This window comes from Nerophis lumbriciformis, linkage group LG28, assembly GCF_033978685.3.
Source record: "Nerophis lumbriciformis linkage group LG28, RoL_Nlum_v2.1, whole genome shotgun sequence".
Lineage (NCBI taxonomy): Eukaryota > Metazoa > Chordata > Actinopteri > Syngnathiformes > Syngnathidae > Nerophis > Nerophis lumbriciformis.
Genome location: NC_084575.2, coordinates 29,419,596 through 29,439,603, shown reverse-complemented (window position 1 = coordinate 29,439,603; position 20,008 = coordinate 29,419,596). Strand labels below are relative to the sequence as shown.

Genomic DNA, 20,008 nt, shown 5'->3' with positions numbered 1-20,008 from the left:
CCTCTCGATGTGAAGGAGCAGCGGCTTTACTTTGAGCTCCTCCCGAATGACAGAGCTTCTCACCCTATCTCTAAGGGAGAGCCCCGCCACTCGGCGGAGGAAACTCATTTCGGTCGCTTGTACCCGTGATCTTGTCCTTTCAGTCATGACCCAAAGCTCATGACCATAGGTGAGGATGGGAACGTAGATCGACCGGTAAATCGAGAGCTTTGCCTTCCGACTCAGCTCCTTCTTCACCACAACGGATCGATACAGCGTCTGCATTACTGAAGACGCCGCACCGATCCGCCTGTCGATCTCACGATCCACTCTTCCCCCACTCGTGAACAAGACTCCGAGGTACTTGAACTCCTCCACTTGGGGCAAGATCTCCTCCCCAACCCGGAGATGGCACTCCACCCTTTTCCGGGAGAGAACCATGGACTCGGACTTGGAGGTGCTGATTCCCATCCCAGTCGCTTCACACTCGGCTACGAACCGATCCAGTGAGAGCTGAAGATCTTGGCCGGAGGAAGCCATCAGGACCACATCATCTGCAAATAGCAGAGACCTAATCCTGCAGCCACCAAACCAGATATCCTCAACACCCTGACTGCGCCTAGAAATTCTGTCCATAAAGGCTATGAACAGAATCGGTGACAAAGGGCAGCCTTGGCGGAGTCCAACCCTCACTGGAAACGTGTCCGACTTACTGCCGGCAATGCGGACCAAGCTCTGACACTGATTATACAGGGAGCGAACTGCCACAATAAGACAGTCCGCGACCCCATACTCTCTGAGCACTCCCCACAGGACTTCCCGGGGTACACGGTCGAATGCCTTCTCCAAGTCCAATTACATAGTGATCTTAAATATTTTAAAGTATAAAGTACTGGTATCAGCATTGGGATGACCTATATTGATACCAATACTTTTTACTTTACTGATACTGATCAGTTTACTGTACATGATATTGGATCGATACCCACATTTAACTTGGTAGTACGACCAACTACTACTTCACTGGAAATACGCGATGCATTACATTGTAAATATATTGTATGCATGTTCGAAGTAAACTGAAACTAACTCACTAACATACCAAAAAGTAAGGTGGTTTTTCAGTTCCCTTTTCAGATTACACAGTCAATATCTCTCACCATAAACAAATTTAAAAAAAAATTTAAAGTTAATACATGAGATTGTATCAGTTGATCTCATTTATGGACGATCGTAACGGAACTGGCAGCACAAAACCCTGATCCGAGCACCCCTAGATACCACTATAGAAAATGAGACTATTGAGGTGCTCTGTAAAATTCCAAGCTGCTGTTTTGAGGCATGTTAAAAAAAATAATGCACTTTGTGACTTCAATAATAAATATGGCAGTGCCATATTGGCATTTTTTTCCATAACTTGAGTTGATTTATTTTGGGTAACCTTGTTACATTGTTTAATGCATCCAGCGGGGCATCACAACAAAATTGGCATAATAATGTGTTAATTCCATGACTGTATATATCGGTATCAGTTGATATCGGAATCGGTAATTAAGAGTTGGACAATATCGGAATATCGGCAAAAAAGCCATTATCGGACATCTCTAGTTACAAGCGGACCTCTGCTGGCAGCTATAACTGCCATGTGGCCCTCAATGAAAACCAGTTTGACATCACGGTGTTATACCTTCAAACCATGCCTAGTCTAAATGGGTGTTATATTCAGGGGTGCACAAGTGGTACGCATGGCAAAAATTGGGAATGTGTAATATCATTCGAATTACCATGCACATATGCATACGGTATTTGCCTGGGTATCAACAGGACTACCTCATTTCACCCACACTTGCTGCTTGTCACCAAAGAATTGTGTTGACACGAAGCAGCTTCTTTGGCGTTTCACCAGCAGTCGCAGAAGAATAAACAGTTTTCAGAAAAGTGTCTCCAAGATGTGTCGTGGCTAGAACGCACTGGAATGTGGTGCAAGATTTGCCGCTCACATCCAGCAAACAAAACAGGTGCAACTTATAAAGGCTGAATGAATGTGAATCATCCTTTATTTGACAAACATGAGGAATGTGCCGCAAACCATTGCTAATAAACAAGCTTGCAGTCGCCCACTTAACAGATGGAGAGACAAGCTAAGTGAAGAACAGCGACAAGCTCTGCATAATATTTTTCTCATCGTCCTCCATAAAGCAAAACAGGCCTTCATATTATGAGGATATTCCTTTACTGAAGCAGCTAGGAGTAAATGTCGGCAGTGCATACCATTCGCATAAAGGGGGAACACGGATGGTACAAAGCAGTCTGCGGAATTTTGGGGAGGACATTGCTGGTACTCACCTGAGAAGCTCACTAAAAAAGTTACGTGCACCCCTGGTTACATTGTATTTAGGGCTGGGCGATATGGCCTTTTATTAATATCTCAAATAGTGTATTTCCTTCGCTATGTGGTAGGTTCCTGCGGACGTAATCTCCTTCTGTTGTTGACTATTTCTTTCATACGGTGTTGATGTGGAAACGGTTGCTTCGGCATTTTGTTGGTGTGGCCCCGGCCGGAGATGTTGACATGCGGAGTTTCAAGCCCTCCTCACTCTCTAGCGCAGGGGTGCTCACACTTTTTCTGCAGGTGAGCTACTTTTCAATTGGTCAAGTCGTGGGGATCTACCTCATTCATACATATAATTTATATTTACTTATTTATGAAATATATGTTTTTCTTAACAAGTTAAAGGTGTTTAATGATAATACAAGCATGTTTAGCACATATAGTTAATATTGTTGATAAATTAAAGGTGTTTAATGAAAATACAAGTATGTTTAATACATATAGTTAATATTGTTAACAAGTTAAAGGTGTTTAATGAAAATACAAGCATGTTTAACTCATATAGTTAATATTGTTAATAAGTTAAAGGTGTTTAAAGATAATACAAGCATGTTTAACACATATAGTTAATATTGTTAATAAATTAAAGGTGTTTAATGATAATACAAGAATGTTTAACACATATAGTTAATATTGTTAACAAGTTAAAGGTGTTTAAAGATAATACAAGCGTGTTTAACACTTATAGTTAATATTGGTAATAAGTTAAAGGTGTTTAAAGATAATACAAGCATGTTTAACACATATAGTTAATATTGTTAACAACTTAAAGGTGGTTAAAGATAATACAAGCATGTTTAACACATATAGTTAATATTGTTAACAAGTTAAAGGTGTTTAATGATAATACAAGCATGTTTAACACATATAGTTAATATTGTTAATAAGTTAAAGGTGTTTACAGATAATACAAGCATGTTTAACACATATAGTTAATATTGTTAACAACTTAAAGGTGGTTAAAGATAATACAAGCATGTTTAACACATATAGTTAATATTGTTAACAAGTTAAAGGTGTTTAATGATAATACAAGCATGTTTAACACATATAGTTAATATTGTTAATAAGTTAAAGGTGTTTAAAGATAATACAAGCATGTTTAACACATATAGTTAATATTGTTAACAAGTTAAAGGTGTTTAATGATAATACAAGCATGTTTAACACATAGTTAATATTGTTAACAACTTAAAGGTGGTTAAAGATAATACAAGCATGTTTAACACATATAGTTAATATTGTTAACAACTTAAAGGTGGTTAAAGATAATACAAGCATGTTTAACACATATAGTTAATATTGTTAATAAGTTAAAGGTGTTTAAAGATAAAACAAGCATGTTTAACACATATAGTTAATATTGTTAATAAGTTAAAAGTGTTTAAAGATAATACAAGCATGTTTAACACATATAGATTCCTTTCTTTCATGAAGACAAGAATATAAGTTGGTGTATTACCTGATTGTGATGACTTGCATTGATTGGAATCAGACAGTAGTGATGATAACGTCCGCATTTTCGAATGGAGGAGATAAAAAGTCCTCCTTTCTGTCCAATACCACATGAAAGTGGTTGGTTTTTGGCATCTTATTTGTCCAGCTTCCATACTCCTTTGTGTACACTTTACAAGAAATACATTGTCGGCAAACTCCGTAGCTTGCTAGCTTGTGCACGCCAGCTTTCTGAGACTCTTATTTTGTTCGCGCAACTGTGCAACTGTGCAGTCGGTCTTTGGAGTTTTGACGACAGGTACGGCGCCAGAGTCGGTAATTTTAATGAGCTGGCGGCAGCCAGCGTCATCTCAGAAGACCCTCGGGTGCCGTGAATGTCAATCAAGTGACGAAAGTGACGTCATAGTGAAGAGTTATGATCGCTCATTTTTAGGACTATTTTTTTAATGCCTGGCTGGTGATCGACTGACACACCCTCCGAGATCGACCGGTAGATCGCGATCGACTTAATGAGCACCCCTGCTCTAGCGGGTGACTTTTCAAATGATGCTACAAATTAGCAGTAATGCTACTTTTTGTAACAACGCTTTTGCCGCATACTTGACATATTACGGTTGTCTGTTCTACAGACAACCGTAAAATCATCGGCCTACCTACACCCAACATTTCAGACTTAAACCACAGGTCCATCACTCGACTGGCAAAAACAATAGTCGAGGATATCACTCACCCACTACACTAATACATCATCCCACTACCATCAGGGCGCAGGTACGGAACCATCAAATTCCGGAGAAACCGCCTCAGGAAAAGCCTTATCCCTGCAGCTATAGCCGCCCTTAACAGCAGGCCCGGCCGACCTGTCTGACAAGCCTGTAAATGTGTGTGTTGGTCATGTAGAATGTCTTTTTGTTATTTTTGTTTTTGTGATGTGTAATGTCTATTGTTCAAATGTACGGCAGTGAAAATGAATTTCCCCAAGGGGACCAATAAATCTAAATCTAAATCTGATCTAAACATATTCCCGCTTGAAGCTAAACCACCGCCAGACGATGGCGCCCCTGCTGTTTTTCTTGGGAATTCATTCTTCCTTCATTTGTTTTACCAGATTCGCACCTTCTTTCTCTCGTATTACCACTCGCACCGAACCGCACCGCTAGCATCACAGCTAACGTTACCCATGCCGCTACCTCTCTGCTCCGCGAGGGCGTATGACGTTGCACGCGCGACAAGAAAGAGTGAGAAACGCCTGTAGTGTAATGCCCGCAGCTAAAAGCAACTGCGTGAGAACGTATACTCGAATATCACGATATAGTCATTTTCTATATCGCACAGAGACAAACCCGCGATATATCGAGTATATTCAATATATCGCCCAGCCCTGATTCTATTGTTTCTAGTGTGTTTCTACCGATGATTGTCTTGTGGTTCTGATGTCTTATGTATTTGTGTGTGATGTCTCGCTTTGTCTGGACTGCTGAATTCCTGTCTGCACAACCATTTAATTTTGGGTACCAATAAGGTAACCTTAACTTTATTCTAATCATCCTCAAAGCCATACATGCCATGCTGCAAAAACACTCACCATAGTGTGGACAGTTTGTTTACATGTAAAATCTTCCACTCCTTCTTTGTCTAATTTTGTCCACCAAACGGTTTATGCTGTGCGTGAATGCACAAAGGTGAGCTTTGTTGATGTTATTGACTTGTTGGCGTGCTAATCAGGCATATTTGGTCACTGCATGACTGCAAGCTAATCCATGCTAACATGCTATTTAGGCTAGCTGCATGTACGTATTGCATCATTATGCCACGTTTTAGGTATATTTGAGCTCATTTAATATCCTCTTTGTTTATAATTAATTTTTGCATGTCTCATGACACTATCTGTATGTAATATTGGCTGCATGTCTGATAGTTGTTTTTGCATGTCTCATGATTGTCTTGTGGTTCTGAATGCTTATGTATTTGTGTGTGATGTCTCGCTTTGTCTGGACTGCTGAATTCCTGTCTGCACAACCATTTAATTTTGGGTACCAATAAGGTAACCTTAACTTTATTCTAATAATCCTCAAAGCCATACATGCCATGCTGCAAAAACACTCACCATAGTGTGGACTGTGACGCAACAGTTTGTTTACATGTAAAATCTTCCACTCCTTCTTTGTCTCATTTTGTCCACCAAACGTTTTATGCTGTGCGTGAATGCACAAAGGTGAGCTTTGTTGATGTTATTGACTTGTTGGCGTGCTAATCAGGCATATTTGGTCACTGCATGACTGCAAGCTAATCCATGCTAACATGCTATTTAGGCTAGCTGTGTGTACGTATTGCATCATTATGCCACGTTTTAGGTATATTTGAGCTCATTTAATATCCTCTTTGTATATAATTAATTTTTGCATGTCTCATGACACTATCTGTATGTAATATTGGCTGCATGTCTGATAGTTGTTTGAGCGCCATGTTGTTTTTGCATGTCTCATGATTGTCTTGTGGTTCTGATGTCTTATGTATTTGTGTGTGATGTCTCGCTTTGTCTGGACTGCTGAATTCCTGTCTGCACAACCATTTAATTTTGGGTACCAATAAGGTAACCTTAACTTTATTCTAATCATCCTCAAAGCCATAAAAGCCATGCTGCAAAAACACTCACTATAGTGTGGACAGTTTGTTTACATGTAAAATCTTCCACTCCTTCTTTGTCTCATTTTGTCCACCAAACGTTTTATGCTGTGCATGAATGCACAAAGGTGAGCTTTGTTGATGTTATTGACTTGTTGGCGGGCTAATCAGGCATATTTGGTCACTGCATGACTGCAAGCTAATCCATGCTAACATGCTATTTAGGCTAGCTGCGTGTACGTATTGCATCATTATGCCACGTTTTAGGTATATTTGAGCTCATTTAATATCTTCTTTGTATATAATTAATTTTTGCATGTCTCATGACACTATCTGTATGTAATATTGGCTGCATGTCTGATAGTTGTTTTTGCATGTCTCATGATTGTCTTGTGGTTCTGATGTCTTATGTATTTGTGTGTGATGTCTCGCTTTGTCTGGACTGCTGAATTCCTGTCTGCACAACCATTTAATTTTGGGTACCAATAAGGTAACCTTAACTTTATTCTAATCATCCTCAAAGCCATACATGCCATGCTGCAAAAACACTTGCCATAGTGTGGACTGTGACGCAACAGTTTGTTTACATTGTCTCATTTTGTCCATCAAATGTTTTATGCTGTGCGTGAATGCACAAAGGTGAGCTTACATTGTAATTCATATATTACAGGTAATTCAATGACAAGTATTCATTCAAGGAACACGTGTGCACTAGACCCTGCTATCCTTGAACGGTTCCACTTGTGGACAGTAGCTCACCTCTGACTAAAAGAGGGCACTCCACTCCTTCTTTTCAGGTTGAGGTCCATGGACTCAGATATGGAGGTGCTGACACTTGACTGCAAAAACGCGCAAGTGACATTTGAAGATTAGAACCAACTGCGTAATCTACTGAAAGCAGAGACTGTTACTGTGACCACGAAAACAGATCACCCCTGAGCAGTCGAGTTAGTAAGTCTCTCCATAAAGGTGAACAAAATGAGTGCCAAAGAGCAGCCTTGGCGGAGACCCCTCAATGGGAACTAATCCGTCTTAGAGTCGGCAATGCAGACCAAATTCCCATTGTCCCGGATCCGGCAAAGGAAAACATGGTCCATCTTTATCATGAGGGGGGGCTTTGAGCCCTGCTTTGTCTGGTCCCTCACATTGGCTCTGGGTGATCCTACTAAAAAACTTGAAAACTGAGCTTTTAGAATCATTGGGACACATATTTAAGAAACAATAAGTGGTTATGTTAAATATTGTTTTACTAACTGTAATGTGGTGACATGTTTTCCTAGAATTTAAGAATCCCCAGAGACCAGACAAAACCTTTTGAACAATTTGTCATTCCGCAGTATATGGAATTGTAACAAGTCTAGTTTACTGCAAAAATGCAATAGAAAAAACAAGGACATGTCTGTCATTCCCAGCTTGTTGGCAGCTTCAGTTGCCTAGTGACAGATGTCTTTTTGCACATTGTAAATAGTTCACGTCTCTCAAGGGTGTTGTACACCAGTGATTCTGGGAAATCTCTGCAGTCTTGTTTTTGAATATGACTGCTATACAAAAACTGGAAACCTGGGTGAGACACTGCTTTAGATATTTGGCTCATCCTAAAAATGCCTGCTGAAAATCTTAAAACAGCATAAAACTAATGGATTACTCGGGTCAACTGATTTTCTATAATGGGGTGTTACAAGAGCGGTCATTAATGGCCAAGGTGTGGAACAAACTACCGGAAAGAGTGTCTTTTGTTAATGTCAAGCAGTTTCTTTGCCCTGTACTAATTAGCTCGTCTACAGATTATGGCGTTTCTTTACTTAACTGACACTGACAGTACAGTAAATTACATATTTATCCTCCTGTACTGTAAGGGCCTGATCTACTGAGATCCAAAAACCATAAAACGTTAATAACTTAAAAACCGTAACGGCACTAACAAAAATGTTTGCAGCACAAACGTAGCGCTAATGATTGGAACAATGTAGAGGAGACCGGAACTCTCTAATAACTAAAGTTCCTTGGGTGAATAATGTAAACTCACTACACCGGTATGTTTTAGTGCTTTCATGGCGAGTTTACCGACAGATATAAGTAAGAACTTTACAATACTTTATATTAGAAATAGCAACAGCGGAGGATGAATGTACCATAACAAGAAGATAGAGAAAAAGAAGAAGCTTATCAACTACAGTGTTGCCACGGACTACAAATTATGCAGATCCCAAATACAGATCAGCAGGTACCAGAAGGTAAGAAAAGTTTATTTTGCATAATACTGCAAAACAAAACGGAAGATAATACGTCTTACCTTATGCACACACACACCATAATAATACTTGTATGTTTAATGCGGCGACCATCCGTCAAGCGGTGCGGCTTCATAGCTTACCAAAGTCGTACTAAAACATTTTGGTAGATTTTTGAGCGCCGTGTGTAATGTTCTATATTTTCAATGGAACATATACAATGTTGGTGTTGAGTCATATTGCCATTATAGTGCAGGCTACACATATCTCTTATGTTTGACTGCTATCTACTGGTCACATGTACCAAATAAAATTGCTTCGAGGTCGGGAAGCAAAACCAGAATTATTCCATACATTAGGCGCACTGGGTTATAAGGCGCTCTGTCGAGTTTTGAGGGGAAACAAAGGATTTTAAGTGCGCCTTCTAGTCCGGAAAATACGGTAACTTAAAAACCGGAACGGCGCAAACAAAAATCTTTGCAGCACAAATGCAGCACAAACGACTGGGACAAATCCCATAGGGGTAATGAATGGATGGTCAGCGCCTGAGAGCTGCGGCCTACCATCATGACCTCGCACTGCCTTCCCTCTGTTGCTAGATATCTCGAGATGTATGTTGTAATATGTATATGTGCTTTGCTATGGAGGTTTTTCCCTCTCCAGACTAGGCCCCCTTAGGAGCCCAGTCTAGATTGTATTTTTGTACTCATCCTTCCCCAGCGTTTTACCTTTTTCCCATCTTTTACGGGGCGCCTTGTGGCGACCCATCAGCGTTCCTGTTCTGTAACCCTGTACACTATTTGTTTTGTCTAATCTTGAACGGGTTTGTGCAGAAAACAAAGTTTCATTGTACTTGTGCAATGACAATAAAGACCTATCTATCCATCTATAACAGGGGTGTCAAACTCAAATACAGAGTGGGCCAAAATTTAAAACTGAACAAAGCCGCGGGCCAAGGTTGAACAAGTTAACCTTTTAATAGAGACCCAAACAAGTTTTGCATTGAATATTGAACAAGCAGGGCTTATATAACTTTATAGTGACATGCAAAATCGAATAATAATAATAGTAATTAAAAAATATCAATGGCATATCAAATACAATTTAAATAAAAATTTAATGCCTCTTTTCTATTTGCATCCTTCTGAGGTAAATATCAACATTAACTTTTTCCACAGGCTAATAAATTTGAATCTAAAATAACAACCATTCAGGACTTTAAACTGCTCAGTTTGCAACACACTGATCTACTCTGATGTGCCCAAACCAGATACCTGGCATCTTTTCTTGGATGCTAGTTAATTAATGTCGGGGCTCAGGCTTTGAGCTGAGGCAACCTTCATTATCGAACGAAGGTGTTCATCAGTCATTATATCTCGTAGTCCACCCGGACCACAGTCTTGGGGGCGTGCCTTAAAGGCACTGCCTTTAACGTCCTCTACGAGCTGAAAAGCGGACGTGACGATTTTCGGGAGGGGCTCTGAAATTTGGGAGTCTCCCGGGAGGGTTGGCAAGTATGAGAATTAGCGGTGAATGCGGTGTTACCGCGGCACCGCCGCTGTGTATAATCGGCAGGCCAGCTCTAGTGTTAATTTGATAATTGGCCCGCGGGCCAGAGTTTGCCAACCATGATCTATTAGGTGGGGCGCCAAATTCAGAAAAAAATGATATACAATAAAAAATGATATTACTGACTAAACGATATGTCTAATATTGATATTTTTGACAGTTCATACATGTTGACATAAATTCACATGTGTTGCATCAAATGTTATTAGTGCCTGGCTATATGCCTTGACCTTAGGTTTGATTCTCTAATGCTATTATTTGCATACTCATGTTTAAGAGCCCTCAGCAGAACAAGCAACAGAACCAGTTGTGATGCATTGCACGCTATCATGAATTAGGTTTGATGCCAGTCAAATGTGGGGAGAAGATTTGATGAGAGGTTGATAATATAAGCACTTGCAAAAGATGGTGCAAAATTAACATATTTTTAATCATCATTCATTTAATGATTGAAGATTATCATCAGGAGTTGGCAACATATTTGAAAGAAGCTGTGAGATTTAACACACAGTTCATTTTTAAAGTTGAAAGCCGAACGTATGTGTCATGTCTGTGTAATCATGTTTTGTGTTAAGTCATGTTTTTGTTTAGTTATAGGACTCTTTAGTTTCTGTCTTTTCACTCCCTTGTCTTGTTTCCATGATTACCCCATTAGTTTCACCTGTTCCACGTTTGGACTCATTGTGCACTCTTGTTTGTCACCATAGCAACCATTAGTTTTCACCTGTCACGTCACGCACCTGTTTCACATTTTGAGTCACGCACCTGCTTTCACTAATCATGTCCATAGTATTTAAGTTCATTCATTTTCTGTTGTTCGTCCTGACGACCTCACACCACATTTATGCTCTGTCCATTTTTTCATGTCCATGTTCACGCTGCTCCTTTTTTGTCCATGCCAAGTAAGTTTTCTTTATTCAAGCCATAGTTTGCAAGTTTTGTTTAATTGTTCATAGTTTATTCTCCGCCACTGTGCGCGCCTTTTGTTTGATCCTTTTTTTTGTATTTATAGTTAATAAATAAATCATGTACCTTAATTCCCGTCTCGCCCGTGCCAACTTTCCGTTGCATCCTGGAAAAGCACACACCCCGGACCAAGTCTTGACAGTATGTTGAGTATAAATGACCAAAATTGAGGCGTTGTATTGATCTCGATAATCATTGTCGAACAGAACAGATTACAGATGAATGCAATTTGTGACCTGTGACCAATAGCGCTTTATATCTTGCACTTCTCTTATGGTCATGAACTGGGAGAGCATTTTCTTTTCACATCCATTTTGTCAGCCTTATTAACTGCAAGTAATAATGAAAGTAAAAAAAAAAAACACCAAAGCTCAGCCTCTTGAGAAATCTATTCTACTCCTAACGGTCTATTTTTTTAGTGCTCTTCTGTTTATTTACACAAATATGTGTATATTTTTTGTTGTTGTTGTATATATTGTTACATGATTATTATTGATTACTGTATTTTCCAGACCATAGGGCGCACCGGATGAATGGTCTATTTTCGATCTTTTTTCATATATAAGGCGCAAAAGATTATAGGGCGCATTAAACGAGTCATATTATTTATTTATTTTCTAAATTTAAAATACTTCCTTGTGGCCATACTTGCCAACCCTCCCGGATTTTCCGGGAGACTCCCGAAATTCAGCGCCTCTCCCGAAAACCTCCCGGGACAAATTTTCTCCCGAAATTCAGGCGGAGCTGGAGGCCACGCCCCCTCCAGCTCCATGCGGACCTGAGTGACGTGTTGACAGCCTGTTCACATGTCCGCTTTCCCACAATATAAACAGCTAATGATCGAGGGCGAGTTCTTGGTTTCTTATGTGGGTTTATTGTTAGGCAGTTTCATTAACGTCCTCCAAGCGCGGTAACAACACACAACAACAGCAGTCAAGTTTTCGTCTACCGTAAAGCAGTTTGTATCGAAATACATTTTGGTACCGGTACCGGCACCAAAATCTTGGTATCGGGACAACACTGGTGTGAACACACCCTACTGTTATACACATACTTGCCAACCCTCCCGGATTTTCCGGGAGACTCCCGAAATTCAGCGCCTCTCCCGAAAACCTCCCGGGACAAATTTTCTCCCGAAATTCAGGCGGACCTGAGTGACGTGTTGACAACACACAACAACAGTGTCTACCGTAAAGCAGTTTGTCTGCCGTAAACAGCAATGTTGTGACACTCTTAAACAGGACAATACTGCCATCTATTGTACATGCATATGTGACCCACCCATAATGTGTCACATTTTTGTGTTGATTTATTTATTTTATTTTGTGGTTTGAATTCGTTTTTGGAGCTGTCATTACACATTTATCAGTATTCACATTGGTCAGTAGGGGGCAGTAGGGCGTTTCTTCCCAATTGAATGCTATCACCTGCAGACCGGAAGTGTCTTGTCATTCTGATGAGCGCGACCAGTCTGTGAATTGAAACGTCCTGTGTGCTTTTTCCTTCTGTATAACAGGTTAGTTTTGGTGAATCAACTCACTGAATAATATCCATGTGATCTTTATAAGTTTAAGTACAAATTCTGATGTTGGAGCGTAACTCTAAAGTGTTTGTGAGTTGTAGTTTGTATTTGTGAATGAATCCAGTGCACAGCTGCAGTAATCAATACAAAAAGGCGACGCGAGTGCGCAATGTTTATATAGGAACTTCTGATCCTAATTCAGACTCCCAAATTAGAGCTCCCGTTTTCTTATTGATTTTATAATGTATATTTGTATAATGTGTGTGTTCTGAAATAGTGACAGAGAATAGAACAAGGATGGACGATTCAACCCTTAACTCAACAATGAGTGGATAAGTGTTATGTGTGTGTATATGTGTAAATAAATGAACACTGAAATTCAAGTATTTCTTTTATTTATATATATATATATATATATATATATATATATATATATATATATATATATATATATAGCTAGAATTCACTGAAAGTCAAGTATTTCTTATATAGATATATATATCTTAACCACGCCCCCAACCACGCCCCCCGCCCCACCCCCTACCTCCCACCTCCCGAAATCGGAGGTCTCAAGGTTGGCAAGTATGCCTTGTGGTCTACATAACATGTAATGGTGGTTTGTTGGTCAAAATGTTGCATAGATTATGTTCTTTAAACTGCTTTCTGACAGTTGCTTCAGGATGCGCGGTCTTGTGGGCGGTCTTATTTACGTGGCTCACCTTCGACAGCGTCTTCTCCCCGTCATCTTGCGGTGTAGCGTGCAAGGACGGGAGTGGAAGAAGTCTCAAAAGATGGAGCTAACTGTTTTCAGAATCAGAATCAGAATCAGAATCAGCTTTATTGTCATTACGCAAGGTAACGAGATTGAGGCCATTCCATACAGTGCGATGTGTGCATGCTAGAAAAACAATGTGCAAATATATAAAAAAATATATATATATATATAAAAAATGTAGAAGTGCAATGAATATGGTGTGAAATGAATATATACATGAAAAAAAAACAAAAAAAAACAGGGTGGTTGGTGGAATGGGTTATTGCACCGAAGAGAAGGCAGTTATGAGGGACAATGGGGCAGTCCGTTCAGGATGGTTATGGCCCTGGGGAAGAAGCTGTTCTTTAGCCTGTTTGTTTTGGTTTTAATGCACCTGTAGCGCTTCCCAGAGGGCAGCAGGTGGAACAGGTCAGAGCCAGGGTGGGTGCTGTCCTTGATGATGGCACTGGCTCTGTTGAGGCAGCGGGAAGTGTAGATGTCCGTCAGAGAGGGGAGAGGGCGGCCGATGATCTTCTGAGCCGTCTTGACCACTCTTTGCAGCCTCTCCCTGTCTGCTGCAGTGCAGCTGCCGTACCATACCGTAATACAGTAGGTCAGCAGGCTCTCGATGGACGAACGGTAGAAGGTCAGCAGCAGGTCAGGCTTCAGGTTTTAATGACATTCAGACTTTACTTTAATCAATAACGGAGCAGCATCTTCTCATCCGCCGGAAATGTGTCCCGTGAAAAACCGTCCGACCGGAACTCTCTAATAACTAAAGTTCCTTGGGTGAATAATTAAACTCACTATACCGGTATGTTTTAGCGCTTTCATGGCAGATATAAGTAAGAACTGTACACTACTTTATATTAGAAATAGCAACAGTGGAGGATTAATGTCCCATAACAAAACAATAGAGAAAAAGAAGAAGCTTATTGACTACGGACTACAAAGGCGGATCCGCGAACATTTTCAGGACTTATGCAGATCCCAAATACAGATCAGCAGGTACCAGATGGTAAGAAAAGTTGCTTTTGCATAATATTGCGAAACAAAACGCCAGATAATATGTCTTACCTTATACACACACCATAATAATACTCGTATGTTGAAGCACAGTACAATCCATCAAGCGGTGCGGTTTCATAGCTTACCTATGTCATGATCCGTCACTCGGTTCATGGCATGATTTGGGTTTGTTAATTTTTCTGTTTTAGTCTGTTTCCTGGGTGCACCCTCTTTCCCTGTTTTCTGTTGGCTTCCATGGGCACTGATTCTCCTCAACTGTCTTAGTTTTGCAATTAGTGTTCCCACCAGGTGTTTTGGTTAATCACTCCCCTTCATAGTTTCCTGTCACCCAGCATTAGTTGCTGGGTCAATGTTTGCGATAGGCAACAGTTACGTTCTCACGGTTTTTATCCTCGCTCTAGTGATTTTTGTACAAACTAGCTTCCCTCGTTTTTTTCACCCTTGGTGACATTTTGGTTTTGTTTCGCTCCACGCTTGCTAGCGTCCTCAGTTTTGTATTTTTGTCATGCGTTTAATTTATTAAAAACCTTAATCTCACCTGCACGCTACTCCTGCTTGTCTTCTGCCTTGGAAGGTACGCTACCAGCGCAGCAATGCGCCCCCCAAGACGTAACGACCAAAGTCGTACTAAAACATTTTGATAGATTTTTGAGCGCCGTGTGTAATGTTCCTATATTTTCAATGGAACATATAAAATGTTAATAAATGTGTTGTTTACTTGAGTCATATTGCAGTCTACACGTATCTCTTGTGTGTGACTGCCATCTACTGGTCACACTTATCATTTCACCTTGTACCAAATAAAATAGCTTCGAGGTCGGTAAGCAAAACCAGAATTATGCCATACATTAGGCGCAATGGGTTATAAGGCGCACTGTCGAGTTTTGAGAAAAAAAAATATTTTAAAGTGGAACATTATCACCAGACCTATGTAAGCGTCAATATATACCTTGATGTTGCAGAAAAAAGACCATATATTTTTTTAACCGATTTCCGAACTCTAAATGGGTGAATTTTGGCGAATTAAACGCCTTTCTATTATTCGCTCTCGGAGCGATGACGTCACAACGTGACTTCACATCAGGAAGAAATCCGCCATTTTCTCAAACACCGAGTCAAAACAGCTCTGTTATTTTCCGTTTTTTCGACTGTTTTCCGTACCTTGGAGACATCATGCCTCGTCGGTGTGTTGTCGGAGGGTGTAACAACATGAACAGGGACGGATTCAAGTTGCACCAGTGGCCCAAAGATGCGAAAGTGGCAAGAAATTGGACGTTTGTTCCGCACACTTTACCGACGAAAGCTATGCTACGACAGAGATGGCAAGAATGTGTGGATATCCTGCGACACTCAAAGCAGATGCATTTCCAACGATAAAGTCAAAGAAATCTGCCGCCAGACCCCCATTGAATCTGCCGGAGTGTGTGAACAATTCAGGGACAAAGGGCCTCGCTAGCACGCCAAGCAATGGCGGCAGTTTGTTCCCGCAGACGAGCGAGCTAAACCCCCTATCGACCCTAGCTTCCCTGGCCTGCTGACATCAACTCCAAAACTGGACAGATCAGCTTTCAGGAAAAGAGCGCGGATGAGGGTATGTCTACAGAATATATTAATTGATGAGAATTGGGCTGTCTGCACTCTCAAAGTGCATGTTGTTGCCAAATGTATTTCATATGCTGTAAACCTAGTTCATAGTTGTTAGTTTCCTTTAATGCCAAACAAACACATACCAATCGTTGGTTAGAAGGCGATCTGTTACGGCTCAGACTGCTGCCAACGCCGTTCATCCATCATGAGTGCACCTCGGGACACGCCCACGGCTGCGCCCAGCAGAAGCCGCCAGCTGCAATCATTTGCCGGCAATCGGCACACCTGCCTGTGATGATCAAGCGGTCTTCTTAAGCCTGGACAACCTGCAGTCGCTCTCCGGAGTATAGTCTTCTTACCCTTGTAAGCATCCCGTGTCTGGCTTCCATCCCGCGAACTCGCGCCTCCCCTGTGACTTCCGTGTTTCCGTCTGATGTTCCTGTTGTCTTCCGGCAGCGCTTCCCGTGTTCTTCCGTGATCCCCTGTTGTTTCCCCTACCTCCCGGACTGCCCTTTTGGATTCTCGACCTCCCGCTTGGAAACGGATCTTGCCTCTTCTCTCCTGCCCTGGATCATCTGCCTGCCCAATGGACTGTCTTTCTGCCTTGTTCCTCCTCTCGTCCAACACAACACTTGGTAACACACACTACAGCTAATCACACACATAGCCACACATCACATACACTTTTGGATCTAGTTCACACTCCATTTCCTTAGTTTATATTTGTATTGTTTGATTATCCATCCATCCATCCATTTTCTACCGCTTATTCCCTTTTTATATATATATATATATATACATATATGGTTAATATATATAATAAATCCTTGTACATACTGCGCCCTGGTGTCTGTCGCCGTCACCTCCCCTTAGTCCAACCATTACACGATCGCTGAATTCGTCCTCGCTTTCTCCCGTGTCGCTGGCTGTTGTGTCGTTTTCGTCGGTTTCGCTTGCATACGGTTCAAACCGATATGGCTCAATAGCTTCAGTTTCTTCTTCAATGTCGTTTTCGCTACCTGCCTCCACACTACAACCATCCGTTTCAATACATGCGTAATCTGTTGAATCGCTTAAGCCGCTGAATTTCGAGTCTGAATCCGAGCTAATGTCGCTATAGCTTGCTGTTCTATGCGCCATGTTTGTTTGTGTTGGCTTCACTATGTGACGTCACAGGCAGAGGTGGGTAGTAACGCGCTACATTTACTCCGTTACATCTACTTGAGTAACTTTTGGGATAAATTGTACTTCTAAGAGTAGTTTTAATGCAACATACTTTTACTTTTACTTAAGTATATTTATAGAGAAGGAACGCTACTTTTACTCCGCTACTTTTACTCCGCTACTTTTACTCCGCTACTTTTATCTACATTCAGCTCGCTACTCGCTACTAATTTTTATCGATCTGTTAATGCACGCTTTGTTTGTTTTGGTCTGTCAGACAGACCTTCAAAGTGCCTGCCTTACTGGTGACGTTTCACTTCGTTCCACCAATCAGATGCAGTCACTGGTGACGTTGGACCAATCAAACAGAGCCAGGTGGTCACATGACCTGACTTAAACAAGTTGAAAAACGTATTCGGGTGTTACCATTTAGTGGTCAATTGTACGGAATGTGTACTGTACTGTGCAATCTAATAATAAAAGTCTCAATCAATCAATCAAAGTGTGAAGAAAAAAAGATACTTTTTTATTTCAACCGCACGAGGACGTTCCTGTCTTCACAATAAAAGTGCCGCTCCATCGCGCCTGCGCTTTCAAAACAAGAGTCTCCGAAAGCCAGCGCAAACAAGCTAGCAAGCTACGGAGTTTGACGCCAATATATTTCTTGTAAAGTGTATAAAAACGAATATGGAAGCTGGACAAATAAGATGCCAAAAACCCACCACTTTCATGTGGTATTAGACAGAAGGGAGGAACTTTTCTTCTCCTCCATTTGAAAACGTGGACGTTATCATCACTACTGTCTGATTACAATCAATGCAAGTCATCAGAATCAGGTAATACACCAACTTATATTCTTGTCTTCATGAAAGAAAGGAATCTATATGTTAAACATGCATGTATATTCATTAAAACACCTTTATCAATGTATATGCATGTATGTATATATATATATATATATATATATATATATATATATATATGATATGAGTGTGTATGTTACTCATCAGTTACTCAGTACTTGAGTAGTTTTTTCACAACATACTTTTTACTTTTACTCAAGTAAATATTTGGGTGACTACTCCTTACTTTTACTTGAGTAATAAATCTCTAAAGTAACAGTACTCTTACTTGAGTACAATTTCTGGCTACTCTACCCACCTCTGGTCACAGGAAAATGGACGGGTGGTTAAAATCAGGCACTTTGAAGCTTTTTTTTAGGGATATTGCGTGATGGGTAAAATTTTGAAAAAAACTTCGAAAAATATAATAAGCCACTGGGAACTGATTTTTAATGGTTTTAACAATTCTGAAATTGTGATAATGTTCCCCTTTAAGTGCGCCTTATAGTCCGGAAAATACAGTAGTTATTTTGAACAATTGCCTGTATTTTGCTCAAACAGTTAATTGTGTAATAAGAAGGGGAAAATATAACATCATTTGAATAGAATGATGATTATAATTTTAAAATATATATTTTTTGTTTGCTTAATCGTCCTCGCTTTCTCCCGTGTCGCTGGCTGTCGTGTCGTTTTCGTCGGTTTCGCTTGCATGCGGTTCAAACCGATATGGCTCAATAGCTTCAGTTTCTTCTTCAATTTCGTTTTCGCTACCTGCCTCCACACTACAACCATCCGTTTCAATACATGCGTAATCTGTTGAATCGCTTAAGCCGCTGAAATCCGAGTTAATGTCGCTATAGCTTGCTGTTCTATGCGCCATGTTTGTTTGTGTTGGCATCACTATGTGACGTCACAGGAAAATGGACGAGTGGTTAAAATCAGGCACTTTGAAGCTTTTTTTTAGGGATATTGCGTGATGGGTAAAATTTTGAAAAAAACTTCGAAAAATATCATAAGCCACTGGGAACTGATTTTTAATGGTTTTAACAATTCTGAAATTGTGATAATGTTCCCCTTTAAGTGCGCCTTATCCATCCATCCATCCATCCATCTTCTTCCGCTTATCCGAGGTCGGGTCGCGGGGGCAGCAGCTTAAGCAGGGAAGCCCAGACTTCCCTCTCCCCAGCCACTTCGTCCAGCTCCTTCCGGGGGATCCCGAGGCGTTCCCAGGCCAGCCGGGAGACATAGTCTTCCCAGCGTGTCCTGGGTCTTCCCCGTGGCCTCCTACCGGTCGGACGTGCCCGAAACACCTTCCTAGGGAGGCGTTCGGGTGGCATCCTGACCAGATGCCCGAACCACCTCATCTGGCTCCTCTCGATGTGGAGGAGCAGCGGCTTTACTTTGAGCTCCCCCCGGATGACAGAGCTTCTCACCCTATCTCTAAGGGAGAGCCCCGCCACTCGGCGGAGGAAACTCATTTCGGCCGCTTGTACCCGAGATCTTGTCCTTTCGGTCATGACCCAAAGCTCATGACCATAGGTGAGGATGGGAACGTAGATCGACCGGTAAATCGAGAGCTTTGCCTTCCGGCTCAGCTCCTTCTTCACCACAACGGATCGATACAGCGTCCGCATTACTGAAGACGCCGCACCGATCCGCCTGTCGATCTCACGATCCACTCTTCCCCCACTCGTGAACAAGACTCCGAGGTACTTGAACTCCTCCACTTGGGGCAAGATCTCCTCCCCAACCCGGAGATGGCACTCCACCCTTTTCCGGGCGAGAACCATGGACTCGGACTTGGAGGTGCTGATTCTCATCCCAAGTGCGCCTTATAGTCCGGAAAATACAGTAGTTATTTTGAACAATTGCCTGTATTTTGCTCAAACAGTT

The 20,008-nt window shown here is 41.1% G+C and overlaps 1 protein-coding gene across 2 annotated transcripts in view; it reads left to right on the top strand.

Moving 5' to 3' along the window:
- klhdc8a (kelch domain containing 8A) overlaps positions 1-20,008 on the top strand; it is an 86,980-nt gene that overhangs the window by 24,045 nt on the left and 42,927 nt on the right. The window lies entirely within an intron of this gene.